General features: G+C 39.1%; 1 protein-coding gene and 1 non-coding gene across 2 annotated transcripts in view; both read right to left on the bottom strand.

The window, feature by feature from the left end:
• Positions 1-17,223, bottom strand: part of LOC131685727 (uncharacterized) — a 755,395-nt gene that overhangs the window by 594,762 nt on the left and 143,410 nt on the right. The window lies entirely within an intron of this gene.
• On the bottom strand, positions 15,052-15,124 carry Trnas-aga (transfer RNA serine (anticodon AGA)). The gene has a single exon. It is a non-coding gene; the product is annotated as a tRNA-Ser (tRNA).

The following is a 17,223-nucleotide window of genomic DNA, read 5'->3' as shown; positions in this document are numbered from 1 at the left end:
CTGTTGAATCATCACGAGGGCCTTACGTTCTTCTGGCCGGATCTAGCTTCTAATATTGTCCTGGATTAGTACTAAGTCAACGGGTGTACCCCATTAGACATAAATACGTGAGGCATGCGGACGTTTGGCATACGTACGTTAGGCATAATGGATGATTGGCATAATGGACGTTAGGCATAAATTATCACTTCAAGAAAATAAATTTTTGGCGCTGATGGCCTAGAATGATAAGAGCGTAAATGTTTGAACTTTTTAGATGTGGTAGAATTACTCTGGAAGCTGATCAAACTCGATCAACATTTAATTCTACTGTATATTAGAGTGGGACATGGTTATATGAAAAAAATAAAATTTGGCTCCGAGTAACTTTTTGGGTCCCATTTAGCTCCCAGAACAACTCTGCAAATTTTTAACTCGATCGGTGAAACTATATTTTTGCGCCCACGGTTTAAAGTTTACATGGGATTTTGTATGGGAAAATTGTCTTTTGCAAATTAATTCTTGCAAGAGTCGCCCGTTATCTCCTTAAAATAAACAGATGTCTGATTTTTATAGGAAATTTGTCAAGGAAACAAAGTCTAGAAGATTGCAAAACGATCTGATGCTTGTGGGAAAAATTATTAAGCAAAAAACGATTGATGCCCTGATGATTGATGAAAATTTCACTTTTCATAGCATCACTGCTTCTGACGGTTTTATTATATACAAAATTTTTAACTTTCTTTTATTATGTACAAAAGAAGCCTCAATTTATAACTCAAACCCTGCGAAGTGGCCAAATAGTATAGATAAATGATTTAGATACGTTAAAAGAGGATTAAAACTAAATTGCGTATAATTGGACAACCAACAGCAGTGGTGCTAGAAAAAATGAATATTTTTTCAATCGTCAGAGCATCAATTGGTTTTTGCTTAATAACTTTTTCCACAAGCATCAGATCGTTTCGTGGTTTTCGAGACTTTTTTTCTTTGTTAAATTTCCTATACAAGCCACATAACGATTTATTTTTAGGAAGTAATGGGCGACTCCTGGAGGAATTATTTTGTAAAAGTTAACATTCCCATACAAAATCCCATGTAAACTTTAAACAGTGGGCGCAAAAATATAGTTTCACCGATCGAGCTAAGAATTTGCACAGTTGTTCTAGGACCCAAATGGTACCTAAAAAGTTGCTCGGAGCTGGAATCTATTTTTTGTCCCACCCTACTGTATATACTTGAATAAATCTGAACTCAAATAAAATAAGCAGACCGAATGCGTGGTATGCGGAAACTCAGATTGCGGTAATTTCTCTACGTCCAACCTATAAATTTCAAATGACTAAAATAGCAATTTTCTTTAGACAGATATGAACACTGAAAAGACTACAAGTAATAGTTGAAATACTAGTATCTGATTGATGGTGAAAAGCAATTGCTTTTTTTTTTTTTATTATTATTAATATGGTGAAATTAAACGGAAGACTTAAGAAGATTGACTGTGACATTCCGCCAAATTGCTCAAAAAGTTTTGAATTTTGTAAAAAAATTGTTTTTTTTTCTATTTGAACTGTCTTTGGCTTTTTCAAATAAAATTTGCAGAAAATCCTCTAAAACATTACGAACTTAGCTCATTTTATCGCCACAACTTTGTATATATACCCTTAAGGTATGAATAACAAACATCAACTTAGATTAACTCTTGCATACCTGTATGGTGCAATTGCCCAAGAGAAAAATATGTGTTCTTCAAGAACAGTTCATGAAAGAAAGAATGAGGCATTTTATTATTTGTTCAACGAATATAAGATTATTGCTGCATCAATATTGATGATTAAGTTCAATGATTATATTCTTGAGGCCATCAAAATAGAACTACGGAAACTGTCTGATGCGATGGCGAGATTATTTGTGTGCTGTGACGAGGTACCGAAACGAAAAAGGTATCGTCACAAACGTAAAATCTGTAACCTAAGACCTAACCTAATGTAACCTGTAACCTAATGCTGTACATAACAGTGCAAGTTTCCATAGACCTTCAAAACTTAATGTTTGGCTTTTTTAAATATTTTGATGCAACTGTGTTGGTTATACATATAATAGGCTTGAAATGTACTTGTGCCAAACCGCTGACTTAAATCAAGGGATACTTTCTTCATCTCGTCCACGGAAAAAATAGAAAAAAAAAAACCCTAATCTTGCAAGGGATAAATATCTCATGGTATTTGTCAATTCTCGTTTTTTAAACCCGAAAAACAAGTGTAGGATTAATATCTCTATAATAACGAAAGCTTTGCTATTACTTTTTCTTTAAAGTCTGATTTTGTGAACTGTTTCACGAGCACGGATATTTGATCGCGAATAATAAATTAGTAATCATGAATCCGTTCACGAATACATGAATAATATTTGATGATTTTGTGAACTAATTCACGACCACAAATGGTAAGTCGTGGCTATTATACTAGGAATCACGAACCAGTTCACGAATTCATGATCAATATTTCATTATTTTGTGAACTATTGCACGAGCACGAATATCGAATCTAACTAACATATTAGTAATCATAGATTTGTTCACGAGGATTAAATGGATTCATGAATAAAATTCCGAGTTTCGTGAGATAGTTCACGAGAAAATATCGAAAATATTTTGATTTTGTAAACTAATGTACCTAAATACAGGTCGGTCTCGATTATCCGGGGATTTCAAAAAAATCTCACCCCGGATAATCGAATCATCAGGATAATCGAATCAAACTTTTTTTTGCGTTATTTTATGAATTTAAACTTCATTCGTGGAGAAAATGGAAATAAAATGGTCAGGTTCAATTTTCCTATTATGGTATGTGTAGATGTACCTATTTTGGCCCTAGTCGATTTTTCAAATTTTCAGGGCGTGATTTGTATTTTCAGTTGGTTTTAATTTATTATTCATATTGGTAACGAGTTAACGGTATGTATCAGTTGTTTATAGCTATTTGTGTAAGAATTCCAAGATAAACTTTTTCATATGGTGTGGCTTTTGCAACGCAGGTCAAACTCGATTACCCGGGGCTTCGATTTTCCAAGGTAAATGATTCGATTACTCGAATACTAGAAAAAATAAAGCTAGTAAGTAAACTGGGGGTCGTCTGTTTCTTGGCTCCAGTTTAATTTACTTGGTGGTGTTACATATCATAGCTAACATGTGTTTTAATCCTCATTCTAGTTAGAAGAGTGCGTGTTGCGCCCTTGTAGCATCATTTAGTTGACCAATGTCGTACCGGATTGTCAGATAATAACAACGCGTGTAGTCTTCGCAAACTCTCCCACTCATACTTATCACTAGCGAAGGACTGCCAGGTTACGTAGATGATTGGTTCCCGGCCGCCTCAGCGAGAATTACTGCTGGCGACCTCTTTACATAGCCTATCCATCTTTGCAACAAGAAGAGCGTGAGGGGGTTAAAGATGCCATTGGAATTCTGAGCAGGAATCAACTGTTGAAGGGGATAATGGGAGAAAAGCAATATTGTGTCAAAATCCACTGGAACTTAGAGCAGGATATTTACACCGGATTTCAATGAAAATAGGACCACGATTCTATCAGTATTTGGAATAAATCATATCAACGAAATTCTACCTTGAGAAGGATTCCATCAGACATTTAAGAAGCTTTTCTCTAGAATCCTGCATCGAAATTCAGAGAAAAACCGGAGAAATACGGATAAATATTCAATCGAAATTCTGAAATAGATTCCATTGGGATGCTAAGAAAACTTCGATCAGAATCCTGGAAAGTATCATTATCCCAAGAGATAGCCAGAAACCAACCGAGCAATGTAGGTATAATGACATTTTATGTGGCCTGCAGTAACCGATATGTGTATTACGATAAAAATGAACTTTTAGTGTAAAATTAAAAAGTTGCATATTTGGCAATACTGGCGTATCTTTGAAAAAATATCTCGCTGATTGATTCTAATGCAAACAGTACCAGAGCTATAATCCGAAGAACAACAATTTTTTAAACAATTTGTTAAAATTAAGACAGTTCCCATGGATTGAGGGAGGGGCTGTTCAAACGTCACAAGAAATTTAGGCTATTTTATATTGGCTCTAAATGAATAATTTCTTCAAAACTGGTTCCGATCCATGAAGGTCGATTACAAGTTTTGGTTTTTTAGGGCACTTTACGCGGGATAACCCGTATATAAGCTATTTTTGGGGTAGGTCAAAATTAGAGAGGAGGTTAATCTTAGACCCCCCAATTATCCGAAAAACTAGAATTGACTGCAATAATCGAATTAGCACTATAATAAGACATTATAGTTGAAATTTGATTTTTTTTCAAAACACCCGGATAATCGAATCATTTTCCCGGATAATCGAATCACGGATAATCGAATCCTCGGATAATCGAATCCCCGGATAATCGAGTCCGACCTGTATATGAATAACTTCATGAGTCAACCTTTTGTTTTATGAATAATGTTCATTAAGTTGTGAACTAGTTCACGTACAGAAAATCAATTTGGTAGTGACAGGGTGGAACCGTGACTGAAGTTCACAAAACAAAAACCAATATTTCCACTAATAAAAGCGTTATGCTGGCGTTACTGAAGGGAAATTGAACATTATTCTAAACGCATAGTCTTTGTTCATAGTCTTGTTTTCGTAACGTTAAAACGTGATTTTTCCAGAATTCATGGCACTTTATTCACGATTTTGGGAACAATTTTTTTTTTTCGTGTATCGAGTGTAGATAGATGCTTATTTTTGCTTTACTCTCTTCTGATACGTCTATTTTGCCTCTTTCTTCATATGCATTATGCTTTCACTTTTCCCCGGGCTCTAGGCTCTTTCAAGAAATAAACTCTCGTGAAAAGACCGAGTTGTCGAATAAGATTCGTCATCTTCCGGTTTAAAATCATACACATTGATCTTGGTAGGACCTGATCTTTCGGATCAGAGATATGTAAAGTAAGAAAATGAAGTTACCGGTGACAAGTCTTATATGAAGGACTACCGCGTCTACATGCCCGCTTACAAAGTTAAGATCGACGGTGTGGTCACCGGTTCGAGTTTACGGTGATCGGACCTACTGAAGTACAGGGTTGGCTGTTTCAAGCACCCATTGCTCCAGTGAGTGAAAATCGCACTGGCGGGGACAAAATTGTTTGTTCCTTCAAGCTCGTATCGTGTGACGTTTGGCAGGACTGTTTTCGTCTTCTTCCGTTCCGAGGAGGAAATCGATGGGGTACAATACGAGGTTGTCGGTGAGTTAACGTATTCTGGAATACTAATGACATGTAATAAATAAAAATGTTAGCCGCTGGGTACCAAAGGTGTGTTGCGGCTGCGAATAGGCCGTTCTACAGTCATTTAGTCAGTTACACTTGACATACTCTTATCAAGAGTGCAAGGCAAAATTATTTTATCGACAAGCCGTAAGGTACCTTAAACCATCGGTCTTGCTTCGAACCAAGTGAACCACAAAAGGTGAAACCGATTTTAACAGCATAACCTCGAATCGGAAAGCATAATCTTAGTGATGCCAAAAGGAAAACCAATCTTAAAGTGTAATAGGGTTATTTTTAAAATTTTCTCTCACACACGTCACATAAAATTAGATTTTCACTTATCGAATAAGCGAAATGCTGTCAAATATCAAATAGAGAATCCTCGGCGAAGCAGAAACAACAGACGGAACGGAAACCGGATAATCCAATTTCGGGTTCCGACTGTGTGACCTTGAAAAATACGTTTTGATTTCGTCGTTTTCTGAGGCCGCTAGCCTGAGAGCGTCGCCTGTCATGCATGCACCATAGGTACGTGTCTTCCGGACTCAATTTTCCGGGCGCGTCTCCTGCCAGCCAACAGTTGCCGGCATGGTGGCTGGAAAAGCGACGGATTCTATCTCGATATGTCGGAACCTCAATCTAAATTCAGTTCTCGTATTTCATGTTTGCGCGAATCGCAAAGTGGCTCGTCATTCGGAACCCGCAACAAACCCGGCAGAAGGTAGGTGTGTGTGTGTGTGTGTGTACATGTGTGGCGCTGAGTTGGTTCGAGTACACCATCCCGTAGATCCGGTCGACAAGGGCAACGGGGTGACAACATGTCGTTTCGAATTCGCACGGGAATGTGTTGATTGATTCGTGAGGAATGAGTTTATGGTTGGTGTTTGTTTGATGCATCAGTTGAGGCTGCCAAGTTTCGCACTGATTATTAGTACGTTGCCCGATCCAACGGTGGTGGCCAACCGACGAAGAGTCGCAGATTCTAATTACAGGCAGCCGGCTGCGACGGAACAGGACAGAAATGGAGCTGTGTACATTTTGGAGTGCAAATTGTGAAATTTAATAACGAAGATAATTTGCCGTAATGAGAAACTGTGCCAAGCCAAAAAGCGGTAGGTCGTTTGGTTTGGCTGGCGAGGGGTGGCGACAGGAAGCAGTTTTTAGTTAATTTAACTTGTTTTTCTTTGAAGTGGTGTCAACTCAAAGATAGTGTAGTCGTTTCATGATTGAGGTTTGGTTTGCAAAGTTCACTTAATGAAGCATTGGTCAACCATTTAACCTTTGCCCTGGATCTCATTTGATCATATCAGCCGAAATTGTAGCAGTTTCATCAAAATTTCATAAATTACCTCATTTTGGAACGGAACCAGCATATGACTAAAACATTAGCAAATAACAAATTCCGAAGCAATTCCCTTCATAAAAAGGTCACCCTCACAAACATCAGCTGAGCTGTAACGAAACTGTTCCTTGGCACAGGATCGGTGATTTTCAGCCCCATTTGACACTTGCTTAGGAACATCAAATGAGACGTGTGACCTTGGATGCCTCTGGCCTTTCGGCAGTTGATGTCTTTCCCTCCATCTAATTGAGCAGCAGCTCGTCCATCAATGTCACCAGCCAGGCTACAAACTTGATATGTTGCGGTTCAACCATCCATGAATGAACTTGTCGTCTCTGTCTGTGTGTCGATGTCTGTGTGTGACCGGTACTGAATGTATGCCCATGTCAAACACATTCATCTCAAGCCCGGAGGCAGTAGCCTAGTTCCGGCGACCGACCCAACACCATCGAGGTGAAACCGGTCAGTCTACCATAATGTTTAAAGTTTTAAAGGAAAGTGCTACAGCCTCCGAGCCTGGCAGGCTATCAAAGCGAATCAAGTGCTCTCCAAGGATCGTTCGTTCGTTTTTTTTTCTCGGTAGGTCAGGGCTCAAGTCAAGACAGAAGGCGTTTCGTTTCTTTGCTTTTTGTTTGACCATCAAGGAAAGAAGTGGAGGCTTTCCGCAGCATTTAATTTCTCAGCCCCCATCCAGGTTATCATCATCAAGGGTTGGCGTTCTGAACGACCGACCGCGATGCTGCGAACGGGTACCCGCAGCAAAGCGTGAGATTATGAATGAAAGCTACTAGCTAGTTGGCGTAGTGAAAATGAAATCACGATCCCTTCATCGCCGCTGCTGGACGGTCATAAAAGCTAGATACAAGTGAGAACAGAGCGTCTTAATAGAATGAAGCTGTTACATTTTTCTCCTTAGCTGGAAAGGTAAATGAACACGGCGCCCGCCGCCGCGCTGGTCATAAAAGGATGCACGCGGCAGTAAACTTGCTGTGCAATTTGCCTCTTCTAGCGGAAAAACCCCGCAGCAAATTAACAGCTTTGCATAGTTAGCTGAAGTTGCTCGAAACGATGGAATGGAATTAATCCGAGGTATTCTCGCGAGGTTCAGGACGCATAGGAAAATCTTCATCGTTGGCCTTTTCGTGTGTGCACGTACGTTCGTGATAATAACTCACATTCAACCGAGCAAAGAGTGTCTTTCGGGCCAACATGCAATACTCGTGAATCATTTTCTACAAGCTGACAGATATAACGAATACGAAAAATTAAAATTCTAGTGTTAAGAGTGTGCATAATTTGTACATAAGAAAATAGTTTGAGACAATTGGAACGTGGTGCGAGCTGATAGAAGACCAAATGTTAGTTCAGAATTTCTATAACGCCTAATGATTTCGATGTATCTCAAGGAAGTGTACTAGGCTCGAAACTGTTTTTTTATGTACATAAATAATTTTAATCGAGAGAAATTGATGATGTAATGCGCGAATTCGTAAAGTATTCTTTAGATAGCTGTTTCTCGTGATATTTTATTTCATACGAATTTCATATTCTTTAACATATTCTGCAATATTTGTGTGTGTAAAAAGGAGCCATTTATTGGCGATATTATTTGATTTGAAAATTGATCATATTAGGCTATAAAAAAATTTACTTTTAAACCTAAAGAGATTGACAGTTTTCGACAAAATTGTAGAGGACAGTATTTTTATTAAATTTTAGAAGACGCATGTCTCAGTCACTCACAGTTATCGAGTTATTTTAAATTTGTTTCAATTTTAAAGTAGTGTCAAACTCAAAATCATTTCAAACCAAATTTTTACTGGTTTTGCCTTTTCCATATAGAAAGGTTATGCAATTACTCTGAAAATCCGTAACCCAATGCCGGCCCGGAGGGCCGATTGTTATATGCCATTCGACTCAGTTCGTCGAGATCAGAACATGTGTCTTTTTTTATAGTAATGTTTAAAAAGCTTCAAAAGCCTGGCCTGTAGTGTATTGACACTGTGTGGGACTCACGACTCACGTTCGTGACTAACCACTAAAAACAATCGTTACTTTTCACGCCATTCTTCCCGACGTACCTACGTCAAGGTATTACTTCGTGGGAGGGGATCGTTATGCTTTCGTCGCACCTTTTTCTTCTGTTTTATCTCGGAGCCTCACTTGGTTCATGGAATGGTTCGACCAATGATCTTTGATTTAACTCTCGATTCTTCTCTTACTTCTTGTCTCCATCTATTACGTCGCCATTAGCCCTCAGTCCCGTGAGCCCGATTGGTGCTGATACCTTGAGCCATTTAGTTCATTTTTTCGTGAGTCATTCAGCTTCCGGCCTCATCACGATCTACTTGGATAGTGCCCGATAGCGAACTCACCCTACTCCGACCAATAGTTCCCCGATGGAGGAATTTCCTCCGACACATATACCCACTTCCTTGAACCATTTAGCTCCCAGCTTTATCGAGATCAACTCGGATACTATCCTGCTCCAACTGAGAGTTCCCCGGCAACGGAATTTCTCTCGGTATCGGTGTTTGTTTCGTGAGCCAATTAACTCCCCTTCCCGTCACGATTCTGTCGGCTAGTCCACGGGGGCGAATCTACCATACCGTGAATTTCCCGGCTATATACTGCTCCCGATACCCCGATATTCGTTTCTGTGATCCATTTAGCTCCCCTCTTCGTCTACTCGGTCTAGTCCCCGGTCGTGTACCTAGCCTACTCAACGGACCAGCCAGTAGGTACTGAGGTCCATCCAGCGAGCGTTGCTTCCGGTTCCCCTGCGCCATAACGACCCACTGCTTGTTATTCTACGCGGACTACTCCGACCAATCGTCGGCAATGGATCTAGCCTACTCACGAGCTACCCGGTAGGGTGTCGAGGTCGGTCCGGCGATTTCGGTGAAGCTTGACGTCCGGTTCACTGGCGCCCGATTCCGGTGCTACGTCGCTTACTACTCAACTGGTCCCCGGCGGTGGATACAGTCTATACCGTCAGAGAATTCCCGGTGGCAGAATTTGTCCCGAAACCTGATTTGTGGTTACACGGTGGCGTTCTACGCAATGGCGCTAATTTATACGGAGAATATACTCGTAACCACTCTGTTGACAGCGTTCCAGATAAGCTCGTCGTGGCACATTTCTTTGACGACATCGTCCACTGTTTCACCAGGATTTCTTCGAATCTAGGGCATTCGAAGACCACGTGTTCCGGTGTCTCTTGCACGTCCACACACACTCCGGGCAAAGGGGTGACGAAGCATGTCGAAACCGATGCAGGTACTTCTGGAAGCATCCACACACGGACAAAAACTGCGTAATATGAAAATTCACCTCACCATGCTTCCTATGTATCCAAGCCTACTCATTTGGGATGAGTCAATGGGTCCACCTTCCTTTTTCCGCGTTGTTCCATTCTTGCCGCCATTAGGCCAACGAATCCGCTTGGACCAGTCTCCTTGCATTACGTGCATTACTCCGCTAGTAGCATTCCCCGTTCTCAACCAGAGTGATGCAGATGGGAATCATCCCGGCAATTAGTTACGCATACCGCCTCCGACGATATCGTTCTGTACGCACTCGCGAAACGAACAGCGATTAGGCAAAATGCTCTTGTCAACTTCGTTCGGTTCCGCTTTGAGTTCAGCGCAGTAGCCTAGGCCGGTACGCCATATCTCCGTATTGAGGACGAGGCACCCACCAGGAGACGTCTCGTAAATAAATAAATAAATAAATTTGACCGACCGTCGACCATCACACCCAGGTGCTCCAGCGCACGCATCGATGGAATTGTTTTTTTGGTTGCTGACCAGTACTGTCTTGACTCCCCTGGGCAGTTCCAATGTTAACACTCCATTGTACATTATATTCCAGAGGTTTGGGCCGAGAATAGAGCCCTGAGGTACTCCCACCGTGACCGTAATCGACCTCTGCTCCATGTTCGTCTCGTAGACGAGTACTCGATTCTGAAGGTACCTTTTCAGAACCTTGCACAAGTAATCCATCGCCACGGCGATAGCCTTCAAGCTGGCGTTGTTGAACACGTTTTTCACGTCGATCGTCACCAGGCACTTCGCTTGCTTTGTGTCCCTTCTCCCTACATTTTCTGCACATATCAGATCTGTCCGGGTCCTTGCAATTCGTCGCATGATGTCCGAGGTGCAAACACCTGAAGCATCGCTTCATCTGCTTGGAAACTCGCGGAACGACTCTCATTTTTATTTTGTAGGTCTTCGCCAGCTTGTTGGCAACGACCACCGGTAGTCGAATCGCCGCTGTATGAGTGACTCCATACGATTTCCAAATCCGGATAGTCGCCGGTACATCTAGGATACACTGCTCGATCAGTGCACCCCCAGCTCGTCTACGGTCGTTATTTCGTCTAGTCCCTTGCACTCGACTACGGTTTCCTGCGACAGGGCTCTTACTTTCGCTTCGCTGTGCAAGGATTTAGCAACGAGTTCGCGGTAGGTCAAGCTCTTGGCGCAAGGATCCTTCTTCAATTCGTTCGCTTCGATGATCTGTGCATCGCTTTTGTACCTCTCCCGAGAAGGCTTCCGTTTCTCTTTCTTCTGTTGCTCCTTCTTCTTTTCTTCCTTTTGTTTCCGTTATCTCCGCTTCGCCTGCTGGCTTCCCACGATGCGCCAACCACGGTCTTTCCCAACGTTCCTTTGGTCGCTGAAGGCCTCCAGCTCGCTCTTCTGCTTTTTCGAGTCCTCTTGCTCCCCCAGCGTATCCCTTACTCTTTTCTATGAGCGAGTATTGTGGTGATTTTTCAGTGTCACCTCAGTTTCTACCGATGCGTTTTTGTGGCTTCCATCAGAGCTTTTTCAGCTGATTCAGCTCTCATCAAGAGCACCTTCTGTTCGCGTTCAGCATCTGTTACGACCGATTTGATACTCGTCACCTCGTCACTAGCTGCTCCACCTTGTTGTGCACATTGTGCTTGTCCTTCACGAACTCATAGAGCTCGTCGATCTTTTTCCTCACCTCCGTCAAGTACGGCTTCCCAAAGTGTGGGTCATTCTGGATGGTTTCACTACCTGATCTCGAGGTGAAGCCGCTGCTGGTACTCGCTGTGGCTACCAGTCGCGTAACCGGTGATCTCTGCAGTTTTTCACATTAGAAAAGCTGCCAGATATGTATAATTTGAATCACGGAGCAGAAAAATTATGAAAAACATGGGATTCCAGTATACCACTTTACCGTATTTTTTGAGAAACAGAAATATCTCCATTCAAATACTAAGGTTATTTCATTTAAAAAGAGGTATGAATTGTAATTTTTTGAGTGCTATTTCAAAAGTTATACCGTTTAATAAATTGTTCCTCTATATTTTCCCATAGCACCAATTTCAAAAATTTCAAGTGAGGTGGATGGGGGTCTAGAATTGTCCAAATGATGTGAAATTCGGCATCTGAGCTTACTTTAATATTTGTCACAATATGAGAAGGGAGCCTTTGAGAATTGAAAAAAAAGTTATAAAGTCCTAGCGCCCAATGCTGCCCAAACCCACCATATCCAAGCAACACTCCTCAACAACTACTAGTCGTTTGGCCCCTGAACTCCTATCTCTGCTGGCAAAAATTGAGATAAAGTATGTATGTGTGTGTGTCCTTATATATGTATGTATGTACACCAATGTCATGTTATCATCTCAGCAATAGCTGAACCGATCTTAACGTAACTGGTTTCAAACGAAATGCCAATCGTGACAATTTAACGCTATTAATTTGTTTTAGGTTATGTTGTCTACTTTCTGAAATATGAGTGTTTTAGTCAAAACACAACATGTTTTAAGCATATAACTTTCAAACAAAACAACCATATGCATATATTTAGTAGTGTAGAATGCTAAAGATACCTTGCTTATAAGAAATTGATCGTCTAAATCCGTTCACGAACGGCGGAAATAAAAAAATATTTTTTATCGTTATTTCACACCTATAAATTTCCAACTGCTAAACATTTTAAATGTTGCATACAAAATGCTACTTCCCCGGCCTTTTTAGGGGAAAAACTAAAAAAATCGAGAAAATCGAGTTTAAAGTTTGAATCGTAGTATAACGTAAAGGATGACGTTATACTTCGAAATTAATTTTTGACATAATTCTTGCTTATTTTAACATATTCAAAATCTGGTAAGAGTCAAATGTAGCTGAAAAAATTCTTTATCCAATGCCTTCATTATCTCATTTTTCATCAAAATAGCAGCGCTGGATTATTATTTTTAACTAAAACTTAGTTCGCCCAAATTTCAATTAGACGAAATCAAAAAATTAACTAATTTTTTGGTTGAAATTGTGATGAACCGGTTTTCCGTGCAGCAGATTCACTTTGTTTCTTGGGTCAAATTGATTAATTGTATAAGGAAGAACGTCGATAATAAGCTCAAAAAATCTGTTTAATCTACCTAGTGGTGCAATTGAGCCTTTCTCATGCATCGAAACTATGATGCCATGTATTGTTGCAATATAAATTTATCAATATCTTACCACAGAGATCAGACATCCATGATCGAACAAATATATTTATTTATTTACTGGTCTTCGAGTTACTCGTACAGACAGTTCTTTAATCAATATTCATTCTATGTTTAAAGGTAGTCTTAGTAATGCTAAAATCATATTTGTCAGCTACATTATTAAAATTACGACAGCATTCATTGAACGAATTGGTTTTAGAAATTAATAAAACGTGTGTAAACATTTGAATTAATATACGATATACGATAAAGCTAGCGCCGCCACACCAACTTATCCCAACTATACGTTAAATCCGTCCCGGAACCGGTTCGAAATCCTGAATGGATTCAGTATGGAATCTGGCTCATAAAAAACAATCGATTCCGAATCAATCGGTTGATGCATTTGAGCTGGAATTCATACTGAATCCACTCAGAAGTCCGAACCGGTTCCGGAATGGTTCGACTGGGTAGAGGCATCACCGCTGTCAATTCAGTCGAACTGAGCCACTAAAAACATGGCGATAGTAGCGCACCTGGTGAAGATACCCCAGCTGCCTTCGAAACGTTAGGGATTTTCACACAAGTTGAACGATGAAGATGGACGTCTGTTCTCTGTGATCTCACTTTGTTATCACTGAGCATCTACCGTACGCATGAAATGCTTTGATATCTCTACGAAATTATAATTTCTTACTACTATTATTATAGTCATTTTGAAAGAATCAACTCATTCCATAAGCGTAGAAGGTACAGAGTGCGTTACATACTGTTGAACTGAGTATGATGAAATATACTTGATGCAAAAATGTCTTAATAAGGACGCGAGCAAATTAAATATTTAAATCTAATTGAGTAAATAGTGTACTACGTATTGTAGGTTTCAGCTAACCGAACCGGTGGTACAATGTCGATTCATATTTATAAGCACCCGGTTGTTAAGAAACCCTGAGATTACGAACTTTTGTACTAGAATGTATAAACCTCCATAATATGAAAGTTTCAACCTGACAATTCAGATCTATTATTTAGTTTTCAGCTTATGGGTTCAAACTCTATAGGAACGCAGTCAAAATCTAGATTGTGCAGAATAATTCACCAAATATTAACTCTGCTGAAAACAGCAAAATTAGAGATTTATTGTAACATATAATATCAGCGAATTTATACGTGAGAGTTGTAATTATAAACTAAAAAATTTTATCATGTCCGTCAACATCGTCATTGTAGTACTAAAGGATAAAGCTCCAGAGAATTTGCATGTGTAACCGCACTCCCTAACTCATTACTCCGGAACCAGAATTCCGATTCAAATGAAAATCGACAGCAGTTCGTAAGGATACTATAGCTTCAATTTAAGTTTGTGGAAATCGAGTCAGCCATCGCGGTTTCATTGTGCACACATACTGACATTTTCCGACAAACTGAGTCGAATGGTATAAGAAACTCGGCCCGCTGAGTATCGGTTAAAAATAAAAATCCCGAGTCGTTGCATAATCTTTCTATATGAGCAAGGCAGAAATGGTGCAAAATGAATCCAATTCAGTCCTAAAAGGTAGACAGCAACAAAAAAAATTTTTGGATTAGATCAAAACTCGGCGTTTTATGCATTTGAAAGACATTTGTCATGTAAACTTTGTTTCCGATATCGGAAATTCGCCCCCCCCCATTGAAAAAAATTGTTCCGGCTTATATAAGAAATTTCATATGTGACCAGACGATTCAATCTATGTTTACGGGTCCATCTCCGAAAAACTGACGTGAGTTTGTTAATTGTGAAAGATGGCTATTTTTCCCAGAACTGCCGGAACCTTTTATGGTATTTTATATATTCCTTGTTTGAACGTGAATCTTTTATTTTTTCCTTTCTTAAGGATTTTTTATGAACGTGTCTGGAAAACAGACAGAGAAAGAATGACCGGAACGGTGAGAATGAAGAAACGGTGAAAAAATTCACTTTTATTGGAAATACTGAGAAAAGATGTCCTCAAGCAGGAATCGAACCTGCGATCTCCCAATCTCTAGTTGGTTGCGTTAACCACTCCGCCATCGAGGAACTGTGATGATGGCATCTTATGTTCCCAACAGTTTTTTTGTGATCACCACTGCAGCCTCCAATACCTCCTAATTGACCCATCGACCCCCAATGTCTCCTATAAGCAGATCGTCACCTCTCTCTCTCTCACCGATCGGGCCAAATCTCTCTCGTTATCTATTTTTAGGTCCAGTGGACTGCGCTCAAGGCTTGAGATGTTTATTATCACTGTTTGCCCCATTTCCTAATTCAGTCGCCACGTTTATGGTGGTCAATGTCGGAAGACTTTGTGACTCCAGAAGAGGGGGAGGGGTAGTGTTGATTGAGGGTGCCATACCTTTCATTTTAAAATTACTTTATGAAAATCGGTTCAGCAGTCATCACACAATATCCGATGTGGTTTTAATTCTGGAATACGCCTGAAACCCGGGACTTCCCGAACTGTCGAAAGTGGACAATAAATTCAAAGAATATTTGATTGGTCATCATTGATTCTGCAAATCGAAGTAATTTGATGTCCATTTCAAGAGATTTTTAATCTCTGGGGAATTACTGTTGTAACGGTTTTTAAACGAAATTCCTGCGTAATCTTTCTAACCAACCTATAACTCCGGAAACAACAGTCAGATTTGAAAAACAATCAATAGTAGTTACTGGGAGTGTCGCGTCTTTCGTTTGAAATTATGCTTGTAAAAATCGGACAAGAATTCGCTGAGAAATAGGTGTGATATTAACTTGGAACTTGTCAAGTTCCCCGGGGACATCCAGAACCGTCATATGCGGCCAGTGTGGCCAAAGCTACTTTGATTGGACATTAGTGATCTCGATCCATAAACCCAACTAATGTTTCATCCATTCCAATATTTACTACATCATTTGGGAATTATGGTGGTAACAATTTATAGAGGAATTTGCCTTGTGACCACACTCTTCAATCCCTAACTCCAGAACCGGAAGTCGGAATCAAATGAAATTCAATAGCAGTCTATGGGAATGTGTGCCTTTCATTTGAGACTAAGCATATGATAAAATTGGTTGAATCACTTCCGAGTAACCGATGTGCAATTGTTGGTCACATACATACACACAGACATTTGCCGAACTCGACGAACTGAGTCGAATGGTATAAAAACTCACCCATCCGGGCCTCAATTAAAAAGTCGATTTTCTGAGTGATTTCATAACCTTTCCACAGGAAAAAAGCGAAACAAAATATCACCATAATGCGCAAAGAAATTACGAATATCGTGGCTAGGCTCTCGAAATCATAAACATGAATCACAATACACAATGTGTGAAAAATTCGTACGTGAACTCATGAATAAAATATTACGACAAAACGAAGAAAAATTACAAAATTAATGACAAAGCTTCTTGAAACACGACCATGAGTTACATTATTTTGCTAGAAAAATCCAATAATGAACTCACGAATAAAATATCACGATAACGTACATAGAAAGTAGATATACAGTGTGTCCCACATTTATATGTTCACCATTTTTTTCAGAATGATTTGTTCTTTACTAACGTACTACACCTAATTTTCTTAGCTTGTTTTAAAGTTTAATTAACGAACTTTCTCAATATTTGGAATCTCTGATTCGTTTTGTTCGTTTGTTATGACATTGTAGATGAAAAAGTGGTGTTTCACATTTAATACGATCATTAAGAAATATACGGTGTTTCCCAAAATTTCTTTATTCAAGTAATTATGAAGTATAATCAACACTATATATATATATATATATATATATATATATATATATATATATATATATATATATATATATATATATATATATATATATATATATATATATATATATATATATATATATATATATATATATATATATATATATATATATATATATATATATATATATATATATATATATATATATATATATATATATATATATATATATATATATATATATATATATATATATATATATATATAATGTTTTAATGTTAAATGGGCTAACTGAATATATTTTTTATGTAAAAGTTCTCATAACTTTGAAAAGGAAATAGTTTTATAGTTGGTGTATATGAACATATTATGCACGCTGCTATAAACTCATACAGGGTGTTTGGTTCATGGTTAAGAATCT

The sequence above is a fragment of the Topomyia yanbarensis genome, chromosome 2 (assembly GCF_030247195.1).
Source record: "Topomyia yanbarensis strain Yona2022 chromosome 2, ASM3024719v1, whole genome shotgun sequence".
Classification (NCBI taxonomy): domain Eukaryota; kingdom Metazoa; phylum Arthropoda; class Insecta; order Diptera; family Culicidae; genus Topomyia; species Topomyia yanbarensis.
The sequence above is the reverse complement of the archived record's forward strand: the minus strand, read 5'-3'. Positions and strand labels throughout refer to the sequence as shown.